The sequence below is a fragment of the Alligator sinensis genome, unplaced genomic scaffold (genome assembly GCF_000455745.1).
Source record: "Alligator sinensis unplaced genomic scaffold, ASM45574v1 scaffold253_1, whole genome shotgun sequence".
NCBI lineage: Eukaryota > Metazoa > Chordata > Crocodylia > Alligatoridae > Alligator > Alligator sinensis.
The window spans coordinates 1482567-1505550 of NW_005842147.1; the positions used below are offsets into that span (position 1 = coordinate 1482567).

At 40.2% G+C, this 22984-nt stretch overlaps 1 protein-coding gene across 8 annotated transcripts in view; it reads left to right on the plus strand.

Moving 5' to 3' along the window:
- PHACTR1 (phosphatase and actin regulator 1) overlaps positions 1-22984 on the plus strand; it is a 471624-nt gene that overhangs the window by 84911 nt on the left and 363729 nt on the right. The window lies entirely within an intron of this gene.

The window sequence follows — 22984 nt, forward strand, 5'->3', positions numbered from 1 at the left end:
TTTACTTTTTATGTGTAAGATTTAACTAACGGCAATAATGAAAAAGCCCACATTCAACATAATATCCCTACTGAAATTAAGGCACTTCATGTGTTTTAAGGCATGCAAAAGAATTTTTCATAAATCTCTGAATGTTCTCAGAAATCGAAAAAGAAGAGGAAGATTTTAGAGCTTAATAACATTAAATTATACTTTAATAATAATTTTAGCCTAGTCAAGCTATTGCAAATTTTCATGATGATGCAGGTGTCTTGTAATATTCTGGGCAAGATTCTTATGATGTGTATAAAATAAGAATTTCATCTGTTTCCCTATGGTAACAAAAAATTTTTTCATTGGAAAATCTTGGTCTGTTGAAACAAAGCCTTTTACTAGCAATGTACCGGTTTTGGTGAAACATTTACTGGGAAAGTTCTCAGATCATGGAGAGGATTTTTCTTGTACCAGAGAGAGAGATCTCCCTTCAGAGTGCCTTCTAACCCAGTGGTCAGGGCAGTCACCTGGACTTTGGGAGATCAAATCTCTTATCTGAATCAGACAGTCTTTTCCTCCAGTCCAATGAATATTTAAGTATTTATATGAAGCAAAAGAACACAAACAGGAGAAATTGAGAGAAAGACACTGACCATATAGTGTTGTGCTGGAGCGCTCTCCTGGGTTGACAGAGAGAAATATTCAAGTCCGTGGTAAGACAACGAATGATTGAACCTTGGGATAACTGACATCTCTTCATTCCTTGGAGATTGGGTGTTGTAGGATAAGGGAGTTTCTTTGATTTTATTGAAAATTGGTGAAGTCTTGGGGTTGTCTCTATGTGGAATGGGAAAATGTCATAGGATGGGGGCACTGTTTCTCATCAGAGTCTACCATTGAGACAGTAGAAAGACTCCTCCTGACTTCAGGAGGCGTTCACTATGGTCATACGTGAATATGCATGCTAACCTGTCTCTCAAACCTGATTTGTTATATGACTTGAGTTTGAATGTCAGCTATATCCTCCATGACCTTGTCATTGACACGACCCAAGTATGCTTTCTGCCTGACTTCAGACTGACAAGCTACCTCTCTCAAGTATCCTTTGCTTCAGAAAAAGTTCTGATCTTGGTGTTGAGTTTCCTACTGTAGTATCTAAATGCCTGATCAAGCAACATCTGATGCATCTAAACCTAGGAGCATCATTGACTACTCAGATAGCTCTCTCCATTCAACGTATTCTACTAAAATTATAAAGATCAGGACTGGGATATAAGCAGGGATACTGGTTTTCTGCTTGCCATGCAAAAATATGAATTTTCTCATTTTAAGGAATAAAACACAGATTTTCTCTTTTAAGGAGAAAAGCACAGGAAACGGCAGGTTTCCTTGAAGGCTGGCAGAGTTCCAGCCTGCAAGGAGCTGGGGGAGTGGGAGGAGGGCTATCAGGCAGGGAGTGCCATGTCCATGGCAGTGCGGGGCTCTTAGTCGTAGCACCGAGCCTCCCCACCCCACCCCACTCTGCAATGCCATACTATGTCCCACCCACTGGGCCACACAGGCCCCCAGGGGGAGGGCAGCAGGGCAGGAAGCCCCAAGCCCACAGCCACCAGCCCACATCTGCCCCTCCCCTATGGGCTCCGCTCCAGCCATGTCCCCAGTGAGGAAGAGGGAGTTGGGCTCCACGCTCTGCACCATCTGCAGCAGCCAGTGCCTCCCACAGGTGCTCAGGTGCTTCTAGGGCTCAGGCACTGCTAGGTGGGGGCAGGGGGTTGTGAACCCAGGTCCATGGCCCTGTAGCCTTGGCAGCTGGGGGCCCTTCTGGTGGAGCTGGGGAGGACAGGGGCTGTGGGTGGGGAGTGAGGGGCACTAGCAGGGCTGGAGGACTGGCTTGGGAGTGAGGGGAAATGGCATGGGCAGGTCACTGGCATATCAGGGCTGCTCTGCTCCACAAAGCAGAGGTGGGGGAGAGCCACAGCTGGCCCCTCATCCTGGTGAGTGAAGGGGGCAGGGGGAGTTCTGGTTTTCCATGATAACCCCAAATCAAATGCCAACATCTATAAGTATTTAGAATTTACTGTATTATAGTGATTGAGGCACTGATAGGCTTCCAAACTGCTTTAAAATTGTAGAAATATCAATAAAACATTGTGTTCAATTGATATCTATATGTATAGTGGCCTTGCATTTTAATCATGGAAAACCACAGATTTTGAGGGTTTAAATCAGAGAATTTGTGATTTTTAAACAGGGAAAAGTGGACCTGTCGTAGACCTGTGTCAAAATATTTTTTCATGATTTTTAAGGCTATTTCATAGTCTTTAAAGTCTGTTGTTATGCATTTCTTGATTAGATTCCTTCTAAAAAGTGAAAGATAAAGAGAAATTGTATTTGCTTAAATGCAGAACTTGATCGCATATGAAAGACTACCTTGAATTTCAAAATCTGTAAAAATGAGACTTTATTTAAAAATAGAGTCCATTTATTTCAAAACTACCTTAATTGAAGCAGGGGAGGGAGCATGAGGAAACCCAGGCAGTTCTGTTGGTTCTTCATAAAATTGGATAAGTTTCACAATATTAAAATGAATAGCAAAACTTCAAATTTTCAAGGTTTGAATTTAACTGTTAATACTTTGCCCAGTATTAACACACATTTTAAACTTGTTCTGCAGGACATTGTAAAATGTATTTATAGAAAAAAATTAAGATTAGAAACTACGTGGGGGTTGCTTTTGGTATTTGTTTTATTGATAAACAAAGCTAATTCAAACATTGGACAAAAAGCATGTCCTACCCAGATGAATATAGAATTTCTTAAGCAAATGAAAACTTCTTTCAAGCTTTTTTTGAAATAATGATGAATATTTTTGAGCATTGTTGACAAACTGCAGCAGAGACAGATTTAATTAATTAATTGAATCTTTTTATGTCTCTACTATATTGTAAAGCTTTGTCATCTAAGTTGTAAAAAAAAGTCCTGATGGTGCTTATGCACTGAGAATGCAAAACAAGATGAAAGCAAAATCACAAAGACCTGAATTACCTGAGTAGGTGATTTTAATGCTTATAAATGAACTGTTGCTAAAGCTTATTTTGGACATGCTAAAACCTAATTGCTGGTTTTATATTTTTAATTGAAGCTTAATTTAGTTTTAAGTGGAGCTTTGTTAAAGTCTTGATCAGAGCACTATCTCCTTTCAGCAGAAGACTATTTAATTGAAAAGGCTGTCTCCACTAGAAGATGCATTTAACATTTTGTGCTATTGAATAAACTCTCCCATTTTGACATGTGCCATTGCCCAGCTCGTATATGCTTAAGCACAATAGAAATATCTATATTCATACGTGTGAAATAGTATTTATTCTTTGAATGAGGGGATAGAGAACTAAATATGTGCACTTTCAAGGAATTTTAGAAGGATAGGGTTAGGTGGAACATTGAAAGGTCATCCTCCAGCATGAAGAAAAGGACCAAATATGCTTATACTATCCCTGTTGGGTGTTTTGTCTATCTTGTTCTTAAAAACCTCTGTGAGCTTCCCTAGTCAACCTGCTGCAGTGATTCACTACCCCCAGAATTAGACAGTTTTTATGAATATTTAGCATAAATCAGCTTTGCTGCAATTTAAGACGATTTCTTCTTGTTCTGACCCCAGTGGACATGGAGTATAATTGAAAAACATCTTCCCTATAATAAACTCTTTTATATTGAAAAATTTCTGTACTCTTCCTGTTTCTAAGTGGACCAAACCCAGTTGTTTCAGACTTTCCTCATAGATCATGCTTGCTAAAGGCTGTATCATTTGTGTTGTTTTCTTATGAGTTCTCCACCCTGCTTAAAGAGCTATGTCCACACCTAGATGCACTTCATCTGAGACCTCACCGGCAAACAAAAGAGTGGAATAATTGCTTCCTGTTACTTAGGACATAGACAAATGTTTACCACAGTGTATTTACCATCAGTTTTATATGCTGTTATAAATTATACTGGAATCTGAAACAGATACATTTGAATTTATCCCAGACTAGCAGCACACACTGGGGTGCTGTTACTGGACCTCATCATCAGGTGGTGGGGAGCATATAGCAAATGGTTACTTACATTGGATACAGAAAACCCCTAAGCTGTGTAACTTGGGTTGGTAGGATTTTACTTGGATCCTTTTAGGGGTGTTTCTCTACTGGATTGAGTGGCATTATCCAGGTTTAGGGTTGGCATAATTTGCCTCTTAATTGTAACACTAATATAACATTAATTACACCAGTGTATTTGTGTTGTGTTGTTTATCCAGCATTATCTTGTTAAGTTATATTACTTAACAATCTGCTGTAACCCTCAAACCTTTTTTTCATACTACTATCTACTCAGATAGTCTCTATTTTGTATTTGTGCATTTGATTTCTGTTTCCTGGATATAGTACTATGTTCCTGTCTTTGTTGAATCAACTTGTTGAGTGGTGAATGGCTTCTCCAGTTTATCAAGATCACCTTGAATTCTGATCCTGTCCTCCAGAGTATTTGCAGCCTCATCTAACTTGGTATTATTGATACATTTTGTAAGCATACTACCTATTCCATCATCTGAAGTCCATTCGCAGCATCTAGAGTAGAGGTTCCCAACTATCAGGCTGTGGCCCGGTACCAGGCTACGAAGGGTTGGCTGATGGGTTGTGGCATGAGCTTTAACCACTGCTAGCAACAGTTCTATGCCCAGGAAAAGGCCCATGCCATGCTGATTGGTGCCGCCGATGCAAAATACACTGCCAAGCATGTAAACAGCAACGCCATTAAAGCGGAATACGCTGCCGAGCGTGTAAATAGCAATACCATTAAAATGGTGCAAAAGGGCATTTAAGCTGCTTTCAAGGCCAATTTTGTTGTATGTAGAAAGGCCGCAGGTAGGCTAGAATATTCGTCTTTGAGTCTCAGGCTTTAGGCAGTTCACTGGCACCAGTTACCAGGACTGGTAGAGCGGGCAGAAAAGCCAATCTCTAGAACTCTGGCAAGGACTTGCATGGATGGCTAGGGATATCCAGATGAAAGGGCAAGAATCTGTACTTGTTTAATTTCTGGATCCAAACCTATGGTCTGCTTTATTTGTATAACTCTTCCATCCTATGCAATAAATCCTTTTGCTGTTTGTCTCCTTACTGACTGCCAGTGGACAGAGTGATTTCCAGGCAACTGGTTTTCAAGACTACTTCTTCCACAGAAAGGGGGACCTATATTTTCTTCCATAACTCTAAAGTGGGGGCCACTCAGGCCAACAGAGATCCCTCACTGCAGCTGCGAGTCCAGCTTAAGGACAGAGGAATTGAGATGCTGGGATAGAGAGCTATCTCAGGGTAACCTCGTTCTGTTTCTTGGGGCAAGTGGCAGTACTGTAGAGTGAAACTCAGAGCTCCGGGAGTCCCACAAAGATGGGTTTGTGGCAAGACTTAAGATTATTATTACCAATAAGCCACGTTTTTTATAAAAATGTTTTGATATAGGGCTTCACAGAGATTAAGACCTGATGAAGCCATGTTGGCTTCACAGATTTTAGGACTTTTTTCCACCCCCTGAAGTATAGCAATACCTATTATTAAGAAGCAGCAGGGTATCCCCAGAATAAATACTGACTCTCTCAGAGGAATGTAGGACTGGAAGCAACCTTTTATAAGTCACTGAGTCCAGTCTCCTGCTATCACAAAAAACACATTCTCAAAACCTTTTTTGTAAGCTTGTTCAGTTGTTTCAATAGTTGTGGGATCACATCTTCAGTAACCATTGCCTGGGATATTTCTAGTATCTGCAGCCATCCTCAGTCACCCTTGTAATACATAAAAGCTGACATAAAAGTCACTTAGTCATTAGTCATACAGTCACGTGTGACAGATGTGATTATATTTTGAAGACAAATGAAAAAGACCAAAAATAAGGGTTTGTATGTGCAACACCATTCAAGGTTCTGTCTTCTCTCTCACGTGCCCAAAAGACCATTTTCAAACACAGGGTACAGTATCATCAGTGTGGTTAGGAGACCATTTCATGTCTCAGGAATCCCAAGAGATTTTTTCCCTCCTTATTTGGATAATATTTGATGGAGGCATCCAAGCTTCCTCGGGCCAGAAAAATGAAGTTCTGTGAACTAACTAATAGCTAATAGTATGGGATCGATCTTCTCTTTTTCTTCCTATCTTTTTGAAGGGATTGATTTGGAATACTGAGTCACTTTTGCATGGGGGGAGAGAGGGTTAGAACCATAGAAAATTAGGGTTAGAAGGGACCTTAGGAGTTGGGAGTGAAGATCAGCAAAATGTCCTAAGTTTTTGTTTGTTTGTTTTTTTACATCAGTGACCTGACCTGTTTTCATTCCAGTTACTCTTACAGTGGTCAGAACATTTTCCTAGTATATCTAGATTTTTTTTGTGTATATGTGGAAAATGTGTGTGTATCTTTTTTGTGTGCATCTGGAAAATTTGTTTTTAGTTTAGCTGATTTGGTTTAACTGTGCTGTTTATGTAGTTTCACTCTTTTGGCAGCCCATACCAGCCTTGCAGAAGTAACATATATCCATGCATAATCACAAAATTAGTGTTTTGTCTAGTTGCCTCTAGCGGGGTTCCCAGTGGTGCATCTCCATCAATGGCAACTGGCTGAGAAAGAAGCAGTACATTTACTCCTTGTTTGGAACAGCTGTGATCATATTGCACCTACCTTGCATCCTTTGTTGCCTGTAAAGTGGCAGATTGACTTTACACTGACATTTATTTTTAAAGCCTTTAAATTGGAAGCCCTGACTGCGCTTGAGACCTTCTCCTTGAAAAATGTCCTGAAAGACATGACCACACACCATCCTCCTCCGAGCAGTCCTAGTGCAGGTAATATCTTAAGTCAGCAGGATCAGTTAATATCTAATCACTTTCAAAATAACTATTTTCCCCCCCGAGGGGCTTTGGTAAGACCCCTGTTGGTTCTAAATCTGTTAGTTTTATTCTCACACCCATATGCCTTTTTCCTGTATCTAAACTCTCAGATTGTTTTGCTGGCAATATTAATAATAATCATTGAATGCAAAAGCCCTTCATCCATACGATGTTAAGGTTGGGGTTTTTTAATACACAAGTCACAAAATGTGAAAAATTCTCTGTTGTAAGTTCAGTTTGACACTACAGTGCATAATACATGAATTAAGCAGTCTAATGCTCAGTCAGAAATGTTATGAGTGTACTGTGTGGGTGAATTCAGATCTTGATGTTTTGCTTGCTTTGGTCAAATCATGCAGTTCTTACTCTTAAAACATATCCATTTACATATGTGTACTGGAAATATGTAACAGCACATTTTTGTAAGGGTATGTAATTAATTTTTATATTGGGGGGGGGGTTAAAGAAAAAAGGCAAATGAGAGAGAAATAAAATCCCTGTATGTATTAAGCATTTTAAAGGTCTCAAAATAGGCTTGGTAGGTCTCACTTTACTGAGATAAAGACAGTGAAAAAACTTTTAATTCACTCTTCTATGCTACCATTAATGTTTCCCATGATTTTTCTTGTTAAAAATGGAGTACCAACACTGAAAATGCAACGGATGAGGGCAAGAGAAAGGATTTTATCCTGAGAACAGTAATTTTACCAGCAGTGCTAGTATTTTCAATGTAGTCAGTGTTGATTGACTATGATTGCTGCAGTATTACTTAAATGCATGCTTACTAGAAGTTATTTGTATATTTGGACCTACCTTTCCCCAGCATACTCCATGTAGTCCCCCCACAGATAGTCTGAGCAGTTCAGAATAGGTTAGGCTGGTCAGGGGCATTAAATATTAAGTCTTAAGGAGATAAGGCCTCATTAGGCCCTGCTGGAACCTTAACAGATGTCAGGATTGCTAACTATCCATAAATTTATGGATAGTCAGTGAAAAAAAATCAGGCTAAAAATACCTGTCTATAAAGCCTGTAAATAAAGTTCAGCCATTTGGGGCACATCTACACAAGACATTTACTGCTCAGTAGACTAATTAGCTGCGCAATAAGCATGCACCTCTATTAGGCTGGAGTAAACTAATTTTCTCTGCAGAAGGAGAGTACTTGTAAATAAAAGTACTACCCTGCTGCAGAGTTTTTTCATGCGCAGCAGCACACGTAGATGCTGCCCCAGCCAGCAAGTATACGATGGTGCTACAGTACTGGGGCTGCCTGCTGGCTAGCCCCACACTGAAGCATCCTTGTGCCTTAGCCAGCCCCTCTGTAGAACACTGAACTGGGTCTGAGCAGCCTTGGGATGGCACACTAACCCCCAGGGCCTCCTACCAGCTGTGGCTGCTCCAACCTGGATCAATGTGCTGCAGTCCTGGGCACACATGCAGACACCTCACCCAGGAGCAATAAACTCTAAAGCAATAAGCTTCGGAGTTTATTCATGTGCATTAATGGCATGTGTAGACATATCTCAGTAAAAATACAAAATACCTTGATTGAAACTTCCTCTCAGAGTTTGATTGAAAGACCAACAGCACAGAGCAGGGCCACCTGGTATCTGGACAGGAGCATAGCAACCTGTAGGAAGCTTTCTCTCAGGGTTTTGCATACCCTCCCCCTGACGATGTGTTCATTTCTGTAATATTGCTGGGTTGCTGATCAGCTTCTTCAGCAGCGTGTGCTGGGACAGGAGAATAGGACTGTTGTGGGTAAGGTTACAAAGTGGATGGGGTGGGTGGGCAGTGTGGTGCAGTTGGAGGCAAGGGCAGCCTGACATTAAACTGTTGCTGCAGTCAAACAGTGCTGCCAACACAAGATTTTTTTTTAACTGAAAACTTTTTACTGGCAAGCAAACATTTTTACTATGCTTGGTGTTAAACCCTGAATTTGAATTCAACCCTTTTAATTGTGTCCTGGCAAAACAGTTACATTTACATTATATAAAACATATATAATTAAAAACATAGGCCAATAAAAGGGCTTGCTTGTCAATAAAAAAACAGTTCTAGGGTTGGTAACTCTGGCAGATGTTCACTGATCATTTTCAGGATTTTTTGATACTTCAAGCATTTCCATTCTCTCAAAAGAGCCTTTTCTCTTGCAAATACCATTAACAGCAGAGTGTAAACCATGCGGCTTGAAGCCAGTGGCAAACGTATAAATCTGTATAAGGTCTAGCCACCGTAATAGAGCAGGAAACCACATAGCATTAGTGTCAGTTAAATTAGATTGGAATTTTCTCTAGCTATGTTTAAACAATTATTGATGAGTAAATGAGTCCAAATCAAAATGCCTCCCACTCCTCTCACCTAAGAATTTACTTTTACTTTTTCTTTCTTGAACAACTTTCAAACAATTAATGGGGATTTTCTTCAAACGCTTCCCCTTTGAGCTGAAATCATGTCATCCTTTGAGTACACTTTTTTAGTACTTATAAACTGTTGTTAATAATAATGACCTTAACTGGAGTGGTTGTTGCAAAGCAATCCTTATCAAAAGATTTTGCAAATCTGTCCTTTCTTCTAGTAGGGCAGAGGGCCCAAAAAGTGTCATGGGCAACCTGTCATGCTGGGTTGTGAGGTCACCTCAGGGTCAGGATAAGCCAGAAGGTCAGAAGCCAGGAGATCTGTCCAGGAAACTGAGTCAGAGATCCAGAGGATCAGGTAGAGCATGAGGTCAGGGAGGCTAGCTAGGCCAGGTATCCAGGAGGTCAAGCCAGAGTCAAGTTCAAGTATCCAAACGGTCAGACAGAACCAGTACCAGGTTTGGCACTGGGGGCAAGCCCACAGCAGCAGCCCACCCTCACCCCACACACAGATCTGAGGGGCACATGCCTCCCCATGCTTCCCCAAGGGAGCATGCAGCGGCAGGAACTGCCATCCCTATGCCCCGCCAAACGAGCCACTTGCAGCTCCATCCCAGACCCTGCCCCAGCTGAGTAGTGCCTGTTGGCACCCCTTCGCTTTGGCACCTGCAGCAGTTGCCCCACTTGACCTCTTCCCCGACCTTTGCTACAGCACTGGGCAGAACACAAGGTCAGGAAGCCAGACAGATCAGGTATCCAAAGAATGCATCAGAGTCGGTAGCAACACAATCCAAGGGTGCAGCAGCCTAGGCACAAGGTTGCACCATGTTGCCCAGACACTTCCCCTTCTGGGTCAGGGGCTTATATGGGTAGAGGTAAGAGGTCGGCTGACCTTGGCAGGCTGCTCCAATGGCAGGGAGTGGGCACGTGACTAGACCCAGATGGACTGTTCTGGCCACCCATGACGGTCACAGTTGTGCTGGGGAGGCGGCAGACTGGAGCGAGCTGCTGTGTCAGGCAGGCCAAAGCCCTGGTTTTAAGGCCACAGCCTAACACAACCTCTGTATGTGGCATACAGCAGATCAGGGTGGAGGCAGGCAGTACAGCAGCCAATAGGGCAGAAAGCAGAGCAGCAGACTAAGCAGAGGAAGGGGATCAGAGTGGCACTTGGGGAGTGCACAGGGCTATTTTGTGGTACACCTGCCAAAAAGGTTGGCCCCACTGTACTAGAGGATATCTAATCTTTAGCAAACAATTCATAGACTGTCCTCATGTGGTAGTTATGTAGTATTATCTCCATTTTAAAAGTGGTGAACCCGAAACAAAACTGATATGAAAATCTGCCTATCATAAGAGAGCAAAGCTTTGGTTGAAGCCACTAGTTTTGTTCATATTAATAATTTAAAATTTAACTTTAATGTATCACTTTTTATCTCCATGTGAAGACAATAAAATTGCTGTCCTTTTTTCAAAAATGGGGAAACTGGGGCATGGATGGGACAAAATTACTTATGCAACTTACCATTGCAGGTTAGTGGCAGAGCAAGGAATAGGACCCATATGTCCTGAGTAGCACACTTGTCTTATTCATTGAATTACTTTGCTTTAGGTAACTCATTACAGGCCATAAAAACAGTCTTTTTCAGAGCCAGAAATAGCCCTTGTGGGCACATCCCTATAAGTGCACACATGCAGGGGCATGCATTTCCCACAGAACAAATAGCAGCAGCACATATTTGTGCCACTGCTATTTTTCTCTGGTCACACCCCTGCACACATGCTCTGGTGCACAGCAAATTGACCCAGGTTGGGTAGAGGAGGCTGGGGCCAGCACCTGTGGGCCTCCCAGGGCAGCAAGAGTGCTGAGCTGACTAGGCTCCATTTCTGGCAACACATGCTGCTGCTGTGTGCCATGCCAATTTTTAGCACTGTTTGTGGGGGGTTTTGATACAGGGATCTCTCTTTGTTAAAAAACCCTCCATGCTGCAAATTAGCAGCATGGTGAATGGGTGCATGTGTTCTGTGTGCAGTTTGCAGCACCTTAAACGGATTTGAGGCGTGACAAATCACATGTGAGCACTCATAGGGATGCGCCCCATACCTGCTTGTTCTCCAGATGACCCTTATTCTTTCCTTAAGAGTGTTTTATTACAATATTTTATGCTGTGTTTTAGAACTTTTTTGCTCTACCCAGAGAGAACTTTACATGCCGTTCTTGGTACTAGTTCAGGAAAATGCTTGCATGCCTGGTTAAATCTCTTCTTATTGAAAGCAGAATTTAAGGATTAATTTGCCTTGCCTTTAATGGAACTTAAGTTTGATTCAAGGTAACTGTGTGGGCAAGTGCTGCCCTGCAAAAGAAGTTCTTTGAATTATTAGTATTGAGCAATAACAATGGGCTAATTCATGTGAGTGGTATTTTCCTTATTTTTTATACTTATTTTATTAGTGTGGCTGGAATGCAAGCTGCTTTGCTAGGTGTGTAACCTACTAATAGTTCTTCTTAATGGCACCTAAATAATGGCAGAGGACTTTTTCAGGATTTTCATCAAAAGACGTGTAGATACTGCTTCTCGCACACACACCAGATTATACTGTAATTTACCATATCGCTATAGTTGAACCTGATGTCTATATTCTGTTTATTTTCAGGGAAGGTTTACGTTTTAGCTGTGAAGAGTCTCTGTAGTCTGCACCAAGATTAAAGGCTTTAGTGTGTGTTCTTTTAACCCACAAGGAAATGTATATATTTCTGCAGTGATGTTATAATATTATACATACAAAAAGAGGCATCTGATTTCTGAGCCCTTGTTATACTTCTGTAACAAAAAAAATTCTTAGTATTTCTTCAACCAGAAAAACCCACTGGTGGAGTTTCCTGAAAATTAATAATACCTTGTAGTTTTGCTTTGCTGTCAGGCAAGACTTGAGTTCCCACTTGTAAGATGAAGATGATTAGACTTACCCACCTTTATACCATGCTTTAAGGCCTACAGTATGAATGAGCAGTCCTTTTTAGTGTGAAGTAGTATTTAGTATTTATTATGAAAAGAATGTGAAAAGATTTGCTATACAGATATTTGTAAAGGTTAGGTAAGCTTATGTTAAATATATTTATTTACAGTTTTCATATACATCATGGCATAGTACCATGCAGTAAAATCCTTTCTTTCTGCCAAATTATATTTACCTGAGAGACTAAAATCAATCGAAGACATTCATGGATTCTTGGTAAATATACACTTTATATACAGCTATAAAAATGTATCCAGTCATTATCCTAGTTCTTGAAGCTTCTAATAATTTGCTTGTGAAGTTTAAATTAAATATCTCTCTAAGAGTGATTGCAGAATAAAGTAGAAGTAATGAAATACCCCAAGAAAAGCTGTTCTCTTAAGTGTTTGGCAGGTTCCATACAAATGAAGGGGGATCAAGGCTCTATCTTGCATAAAATTCTTCTGAAATTGCTGCTCCATCAATGGTAGCCTGGTGGTGAACACTAAGGTAGGAAAAGCATTTTTTTAACACCATGTTGTGTAGCCCTGCTTTGAGCAAAGTTAGCCATTCTCTTTAAAATGTGGATGGCTCTTTCCACACTGGTTGTCCAGTGGTAGGAGACTTTAAAAAAAAAATAATTTTGTATTCCCCCAGCAAAACCAATACATTGACTGATATGAAAAAGAATGTTCCTTCCAGCACACACACACGCATGCATGCACACGCACACATATGCATGCATGCGTGCGCGCATACACACATGCACACACACACCCCTTCTCAAAGCCTTAGGGAGGGAAATTCAACAGCCACAGGGAAAAAATGTAATTAAAATGATCTGCCAGCTGTTACATTTTTCCTGGTTAAAAATAGCTTTATTTAAAACATAACAAGATACAAGTTTTCAGTGTGAGCAAATGCAGTCCAGCTAATTATTGGCCATCAGTTTTTATTATCTCATATAACCATGGGTGGGCACTGTTTAATAGTTCTTTAATGGGCCAATATCTTGTTCTAATTTATTTTTAAGGCACTGATATTTTGCCAATATTTTAACAAGAGGCCCTTACAGAAATGTTACTTTAGGCTGTAATAAAATAAAATATTTTATCTGGGTTACGTATTCTTAGCCTGAGCAAGAAGAATGAAGAATAGAAGAATCTGTTTTCCCCTTACATTAAAAGTCCTTTCCCAGATGTGACCCTGGTGGAAGGAAGCACAATGTGCAAACAACACAGAATACATGAACTAGGAATGCATATTGCATAGTTCTGAAAACTATAGGAAGGGAATAGGATAATGTTCAATTTACGTCATTAGAAATGCAAGGCTGTTGGTGCAAGTGGAAATATATCTCTTCTGCCTATTTAATAATATCTGCTTGAGTTTAGATATTTGCACATCCATAATTCTTTATACTCAAAACTAATGTTTACAAATACATATACAGTGGTTTGTTTTTTTTTAATCCAGAAGTATTTTTTAATCCAGAAGTGGTTATTTAGTCAACTCCACAAGGAATGAATTCCATCAGAGGCAGGGAAGTCACATAAATCCACCATTCAGTAAAATTCTAATGAGCAGCTCCCCAGAGCTGTCTCAGCCTGCCAGTGTGCTAAAAGCCATTCAACATGCACAGATTGCATAGTACGCACATACAAACCCTTCTGACTCTGGTCAAGTTGTTAATCAAAACTTGCTATGTTAATGATTTCACTCAAAAGTTCCTGTACCTATATTCATGCTCCCTCCTCTTCCCTTCCTTCAAGACATGTTCTCCTGGTGCCTCTATATGACATGATGTTATAGCCTTGGAAAGAGCCAGGATCTGTTTCAGCTAGTTGCACCCCACCTGCACCCCACCTACACCCCACCTATGATCAGTTTTTCAGCTATCTGGGAAGACGGCCTTTGTCTACCACCAAGATTGTTTTACAGCTTAGTCAAACTCTGCAGGGATGCAATAGATTACATTATGGAGAACACCAACCCAGTGTTTGCTTGATTTGGAGAGAGATGTGGCTGATTCTTTCGGAGAGCCTCTGCCCTGTCAGGCAAGAGTGATCATGCCAGGAGTATGATGGAGAACCCTTGTACAACAAGCCCACCAAAATCCTAGTAGCTTTCTGTTCACAGAAAGCTTGGAGTTACTTATGTAATGCAGCTCTTACAGGCTTTAGAATAATCTCCCTAGGCCCATGGTTAATGATAGGGAAAATTTATTCTACACTAATGGATGCACTGAAGTCAGTGGCAGTGCTGTTTTTGCCTTTTCCTTCCATATATTTGTATTACATCAAGGCCTATTCCCAGCTGATGAGTTAGTTGCAGTAGTTTGCATTACCACTATTTATGCTGGATTTAGTTGTCATAGTTCAACTACTGTATTTTTCTGATCATAAGTTGATCCTATGTATAAGTCAACCTCACTTTTTCACATTCAATTTTAGGAAAAATAGCTTTCTCTCTGAATATAGTTACAGATAAAAACCATGGATTACCATTACCCTTACAAAGATCCATAGGAGAATCAAATAATGCAGGAAAGGACCTAATGAGTTAAATTGCACACAATTGTTAAAATAAAAACTGAAAAATATTCTGGCTTTGGTATTTTAATTGCATCCACAAAAATACAAAAGCCATGACTGTCATGGACTTGATTATACATTGATCCCAAGTATAAAGGTGGTCTTATAATCAGTACAGTAAAGTTGTTACTTCATGATTTTTTCTTTTCTAATCTGTGTGATAGCAGTTTGTTTTTCTTATATAACCTTTACCTCAGAGTCATTCTTGGTCTTCCTCTCTGTAGAGAACCCGTATTTAAGTGATACAGGATGCATCTACACATGAAATTAGTGTTCTTGAATAAAATCTGGTGCAGTTCACTTCGGAATTTATTGCCCACAGGCACGGTATCTTCACATGTGCCTGGAACTACAGCACATTGAGCTGCGGGGGGGAGCAGCCCTAGCTGGCAGAGGGTCTGGGGATTGAGCCTGCCAGCCCAGGGTTGCTCCGCCTCAGCTCAGCATGCTGTGGAGGGCTGACTGGGGCATGAGGGTGCTACAGTGCAGAGATAGGCAGCAGGCAGCCCCCACACTGTAGCATTCTTATGTTCCAGCCAGGCCCTGCCACCTGTCTACACATGTATTGCATCAGTGTAAATTATTCTGCTGTAGGATAGTACTTGTCCTGGATGGTATTGTCCTACAGTGAAGTTAGTTTACTGCACACTAATAGTGGCACACGTATAGACAGTGACGCTTTATTGTGGAGCTAACAAGTCAACTCAGCAGTAAAGCACACATGTAGATGCACCCAGAGAGTACAATGGTCTTCTAGGAAGGTGGTTTCATTTTCTCATTAAATATTTTATGCCTGTTTTTTCTAGATTCTAGTTTAATTATATTTTGTATGGTAATGATTTATAAAAACAGCACATTCCTTCTGTTGAGCTCAAAATGCTTTACCATCATTAATTCTCTCACCCCCATGCCTCTCCCCCTGAAAAAATGGTAAATTGACTAATCTCCATTTAATAGATGGAAGTATCAATATAGAAAAAAATTAAGTGCCCTGCTCATGTAAGTCAGTGACAGAGCTGAGATCAGAAACAGGTACGAGTCTGCACAGCAAAATTGCAGTACCATGTAGAGTTAACCAAGTTAGCTCTAAGCAAGCAAACTCAGAAAATTATAATCCAGTACAAACCAGTCCTCACAGGATTGGTTTGATTTGAATAGCTTACAAACAGAATCTCTCTTGTGTGTATTTTGTTGATAAAGTAGAAACAACTGAGTTTGTGGAAAACAGCACCGTACTTCCTGTTACATTATTTCACTTCTGCCATGTAGAGGGTATTTTTATTTCCAGAGTTAGTACAAATGTTCTTGTCTTCTATAGATGTCCCTTGTAGATAAATTAATGAATAACTGCTCATGTGATTGAGTAACCTCAAGCAAAGAATAACTATAACTCAATGTCATATCTATAGTCAGATCTTTGTCAGAATGGCAGTAGTTTTGAAGGGAAGTTGGTCTGGTCTAGGTCAGGTAGTGTTTAATCTTTTATTAATTATTTGGATGGAAGAATAGAGAGCTTCCCAATCAAGTTTCCAGATGACACACAGGAGGGCTTGCAGACCCTTGGAAGATGGAATTAGAATTTAAAGGGCTTTTAATAAATTGGAGCACTGGCCACTAGACCCCAAAATGAAATTCAACAAAAACAAATGTAAGACTCTACATCTAGGGAAGAAAAAAACAAAGGCACAATTATAGAATGGGAGATAACTGGCTGGGCAGTAGCATTGCTAAGAAGCCATGTGCTCATGTGTTAGTGATAGTACCACTCTCCTTGACACTAGTTGGGTCTACAGCTGCAATACTGTGTGTAATTCTGTGCTCAGAATTTTAAAAAGGGTGTACAGAAACTGGAGAGGATCCAGAATTGAATGATAAAGGCATTGGAATGCAAGACATATAAGGAAATTTTGAGACAACTGCGTATGTTTAGTTTGGAGAAGAGAGGGGGCATGAAAGCGGTTTTCAAATATTTGAAAGGCTGCTGTTAAGAAGAGAAAGATCAACAGTACTCCCTTGCCAGGGAGAGCATGACACAAAGCAATGAGTTTAAACTGGAGCAGAGCAGATTTTAATTAAAGCTCAGAAAAAATTCTTAACTGTAGGAAGAGTAGAACAATGGAACACGCTTCCCAGAGAAGCTGCGGAATCTCTTTTACAAGGGTTTTTCAAGATGATACTGGAATGCCTTTGTCTAGCATGGGTTAGGGAATCCACATCCTACATCTGAACAGGGCACTTGATTAGATCAGGGGTATCAAACTCATCTGGCCCAGTGATTGTGATGCAGATCCATGGCCTGGATCAGGCCCATAACCTTCCCCCCTGCCTCTCCCCCTCCCCCTCCCCAATGCCCAATCCAGTGCCTGCACTGTAATCTGTCTTGCATATGTCCCTCTCCCCACCATGTGGCATGGATCCTGGATCAACTGAAATGAGCACTGCATGTGGCATATGGTCTGGTGCACCTCACATGCAACATATGGGTCAATTCAGACCCAAGGGCAGCATCGGGGGGGCCAGATTATGGGGGTCCTCAGGCCAGATCCGTGACAATCCTGCATTAGATGATGCTTGAAGTCTCTTCAAATCCTGTGATTTCCTTTCTTGTGCTTTTTACTCTGGACCTCCATGACAGCTGCTAAGCACTTCTGAAATGTTTTCTCTGAGTTAAGACTCTACAAAGTTATTGCAGTCAAATCTCTTGAACTCAGTAGGATTGAACTGAAAAGAATGAGAACAGAATTTGATTTACTATCCCTGTGCTATGTAGAATTGAAAGGCATACCAATTGTTTTCAAATTGGTATTATTTGATATATTTATTGATAATCTGGAAAAGAGGGTATAGATTGAGAGAGAAAATTGCAGATATTTTCAAATTACATTTTACTTTAATGAAGACAAGCCAAAAGTGTGATAAACTTCAGAGGTGATAAACAACAAAGCTAGATAACTTGCCAACAAAATGGTAGATGAAGAGTAAATTTTTTGCACTACTCCTGCCTTACCACAATCACACTTAGTCATATCCTTTCAAAGACATGGGCAAAACCACGAAGAGTTCAGTGAAACCATGTGCTCATTATGTAGTTATGTTCAGAAAGATAACCAAGATGTTACCAAGTACAAAGAAAGTGATAGAAAATAGTACTGAAAATATTATAATGTTGTTACATCAATTGGTGGCACCCCCTAACCTGGAATAGAGTTACCTACCAATTAACACAGTATCTCAGAAAGGTAATGCTGCTATTCAAGTTTTGCCAGATATGAGTAGAGAAAATAGATGGTGAGACATCTGTATTTAAAGTCACCAAAAAAATTTAGGTTAGGGTCCCTTAGTTTAAAGGAGAATCAAGTAAGAGGGGAACACAAGAAAGTTGTATAAAATAATGAATGGGAAAAATTTAATGGATCTTATTTGCCTATGTACAAGTACAAAGAGGCCTCAAATGAAAGCAGACGGCAACAAGATTAAATCTGACAATAGGAAATATTTTGTAGAGTGCATAACTAAACTATGGGGCTCATTTCCACAAGATATTGAGTCCAAGAGTGTTTTGTAAGCTTTGAAAAGAAGTAGACATTGATTTGGTGTTTAAGATACCTCTGACTCATTTAAAAAGAGCTACTTTTTTCAGTGGCTATAAACCCTTTTGCTTCACAACATAAATTGACCAATAAATAACAAGAATTGGAAATTTCTCCAGTGGCAGAGTCATCACTGATCATCCATTTTCTCTACCTTATACTTAAGCATCTGGTGGTGGCTGTAGTGGAAAATGAAGTACCATTGTGTAAAAGGTGGTAAGGTGCAGCATTTGTACAATGCCACTCTAATTTTTTTCACTTAATAAGAGTCCAGAATATTAATCGACATTGGATTAAGGAACTGTCATTATTAAGTCAGAGCCCGTTGAATGAATTGCCTCCATGGTCAACATCCTTCTTGTTACTTAAAATTAAGGCAAAGTATTAATTTAGCTTATGGATCAGAGATACCTTGGCTTGACCTTTGGCAATTCTCATTGCATCCTTATGCTCCCTGATCGTGATCACTCCTTTTATGTATTTATTTTTATTCCATGTAGGCTCTTTTCTAATTCTCAGTATTCTTCTTGAGGTGGTCATTCTTCCTGCTTCTTTTTCCAAGGATTTTTCACTGCTTTAGAATAAAGATTCCTGATGATTTAAGTATTTTCACTTGAAAAAACTTCCAGACCTCCTTCATATTCAAGTCTCTGAGCTCCTCAGTCTAGCTGACTTTACTAGTTTTATCAAGATTTGCCCTTCTGTAATCAAAAAAGTTAATTGAAGGCTATGCTATGGTTCTGAGTTATTCCATACTAATTTGCAAATAGTATATAGGAGTGAATGAAAAGTTTGATCTTATTTAACATCATCAGTGTCCTAGAAGAAGGAGAGACTTAAATATTTTAAATCATGAATCTAAACTGGAATGAACTGCAAAAACAAGGGAGCATGGAGAACTAATACAGGGAAACTGAAGAGACCAGAAATATAGGCAGAAAATAATAAAATTTAATTTGTTCTAGTCTATGGAGGAATTAGTTGATAAACTGGATATTCGGTCCTCCATGCAAAAAGATTTGGACCAGATTACGGTTCCCTTTGGACAGACTGAATTCAAGATCAGCAATATTTTTGCTAAATTGGATGTCAGTTTGTACAACAGACCTTTTGTAATAGAAATGTGTTTCTAAATCATACTTCAAAGTATCCACAAATGAAATTGATATAATCTCTCCAAGTGCCATGTAACTTGAAGTTTAATATAAAAGGCAATATATTTTATAACTAAATCTATAAATCTAAACATCAACGGTACTCCTGCTTTCTAATACAAAAGTCAAGCAATAAATACATTACTTACGTTCCACACATATTTATACCATATTTTTATGTCTGCTTGTGTGTATAGATTACCAGATGCTTTTACAGGACAGTTAACAAAACTACTAGCTTCTCTATATTATTCTTTTGGTGATGTCTATTTCTAACCTAAGTAGTGTTAAAATAAATGTTCTTTCAAGATTATTTAAATGTATTATAGCCATTTAGGAATGTAAAAAGAGATACTGAGAGATGAGAGGATGTCCAGATCAAGTAATATGTCAGTAGTAATACAGCTATATAGGTACTAGGACAGGATACCTAGTCAGCAAAATGGAGGCCACACATGGAAATCCAACTCTAGACTGAAAGGTATTATATTAAGGATTAATATCAGTAAAGAAAGACCATAAGGTGATCTTCCATTCTTGTGAAATAAATCCTCTATTCAGTGGCTGATCTAGCTGGATGTGCTTAGTGGAATGTCTGCTGACTGAACATACTTACTGCTGAGATTTCCAAAGCTGGTTAATTTTATCACTGGGTCTGTGAAATTAAGGGCCAAAAGAAAATTGACAGCTTTTTCTTGAAAAGATATTCACTCAAGCAATGGGCAGCAAATCCTAGCACTATAGGGTATGCATGCTTTCTATCCATAACAAACAAAATAAAAAATTAACCAATAGTCATTTTTTTAGTGCTTTAAGAAAAGAGATTTATATAAGGTCAGGTATTTGGAGGATATCACTCGCAGGTTTTTAGGTCATCACAGGTAATGGTAATATAAATACATGGTGCAAATGTAATACTTCTTATCTGCAAAATGCTCTGTAAGCATTAGTTAATGTTATGATCTTGTTTTAGTTTAAATCAGGAATCATTTGTGTGCCCCTCTAAGCGAAGAGAAGACATTTTCTAATGTGATTGTCAGTTTATAATAGAGCTAGAATTATCTGTATAAAGAAGTAGCAGTTGGTTTTGGTTAGTTAATGGAAAGAGTCCAATCTTGGTGGGCTGAGTGGGTAGGCAATACAGTTGCAGATCCATATTACACTACACAATCTATAAGATGGTGCTGCAGCAAAAGACTTTTTTTTAGAAAATTAAGACGTCATACTGTAAGTATCTGTAGATTATAGATTCTTTCTGTCTTTTGAAGTTCCAAATATGACTTGTCACTGAACTTTTCAATTAACGAATACAATTTTATTTAGAAAAGCTAATATAGGAATGTTATATAAAGGATGTATGTTCTTATATGCATTACATAGTATCCTCCACGCCTATTAGAATTAAAGTGAGCAGACAGCATTTGACCCTTTTTTGAAGTCACTTGCTAGTGAATTAAGAGCAAGTAGAAATACCTGGATGTGCATATGTATTGAGACAGAAAAAGATGTACGTGTTAATATGCAGTTCTTGGATGATTCCCTTCTGAAAAGGCCTCTAGAATTAAATAGAGAAAGAAATCTATCCATAGTAGTTTTTAAAAGCATTTTCTACAACTGAAGAATGAATTGTACTCCTGCTATAGAATCCAGGCAAAAGAGAGAGATCCTCCTCCATTAAATCTTTCTGACTTCCATTGGATCAGCTCCAAAGAGACTGGAAAAGGGCCAATGTGGTCCCTATTTTCAAGAAGGGGAGGAAGGAGGATCCAAGTAATTATAAGCCAGTCAGTCTCACCTCCATCCTTGGAAAGGTCTTTGAAAAGATTATGAAGGATCATATTTGTGGGAGTCCAGTGGGAAAAATAATGTAGCAGGGTAACCAGCATGGATTCGTAGCAGGTAGATCATGCCTGACCAATCTGGTTTCGTTTTATGACAGGGTCACAAAATACTTAGACACAGGAGTAGATGTGCATGTTGTTTTCTTGGATTTTAGCAAGGCCTTCCATAACGGTATCTCATCCCATTCTCATAAATAAATTAAGAGTTTGTGTGTCCCGGGATGGGATCCTCAAGGATGGCCGGGATGCCTCTAGGGCTCTGACTGTGCCAATCTTGCCCAACGGGCACCCTTTTCCTCACCTGTCACATCTTGTTGGTAATTATAATAAATAGGGAGACTGCCCTTGAGTTTGCTTGGGCTACTGCCAGAGAACTAACTCCTGCTGGTCTCAGCCCTGGGGCTTATATGCGCCCAGGGCCCTGCCTTCTTCCTGTCAGCTGACCGGGTACAGGTGCAGGCTAATTCCCCTGTTAGCCTGCTACCATAGTAAGCTGCACTTGTGGGGTTTCTGTCTGGCTCTTAGGGCCCTCTCCCTAGGCAGTTTTCTGCTCTTAAAGGAGCAGGCACTTTAGTGCCCTGCAACGCTGTGACATAGATGTTTACACAGTCCCATGGGTGCCAAATTGACTTAGTGGTCACACCCAGAAAGTGGTAGTAGACAGGTTGGTATCGACCTGGAAGGATGTGGGTAGTGTGGTCCCATAAGGTTCTGTCCTTGGACCTGTACTTTTCAATATCTTCATCAGTGACTTGGATGTGGGTGTGAAGTGTACTCTGTTCAAGTTTGCAGATGATACTAAATTGTTAGGTGAAGTGCACACTCCTGAGGGTAGGGAATGATTGCAGGCAGACCTGGACAGGTTAGAAAGTGGGCAGTACACAATAGGATGCAGTACAACAAGGACAAGTGCAGAGTGCTGCACCTAGGGTGCACATTGGCTGGGAAGTGACCCTGTCAGCAGCACAGAAGCGGAAAGGGATCTCAGAGTCATAGTTAACTCCAAGATGAACATGAGTCGTCAGTGTGACGAAATCATCAGCAAAACTAACCGCACTTTATCATGCATCAGCAGATGCATGACAAATAGATCCAAGGAGGTGATACTTCCCCTCTATGCAGCATTGGTCAGACCGCAGTTGGAGTTTTGGGCATCGTACTTCAGGAAGGATATTGGTAGACTCTAGAGGTTCCAGAGGAGGGCCACTCGTATGGTTAGGGGCTTACAGGACAAGCCCTATGAGGAGAGACTGAGGGACTTGGACTTCTTCAGCCTCCGCAAGAGAAGGCTGAGAGGTGATCTTGTGGCCACCTACAGATTCTTCAGGGGGGTGCAGCAAGGGATGGGAGAAGCTCTGTTCACCAGGGCGCCTATTGTGGTAACAAGAAACAATGGTCACAAACTGACAGAGGGCACATTTAGGCTACGTATCAAGAAAAACTTCTTCACAGTAAGGGTGGCCGAAATTTGGAATGGGCTTCCAAGGGAGGTGGTGCTCTCCCCTACCTTGGGGGTCTTCAAAAATAAGCTGGATAGGCATCTGTGAGCACCTCACCTGACCCCAGCACT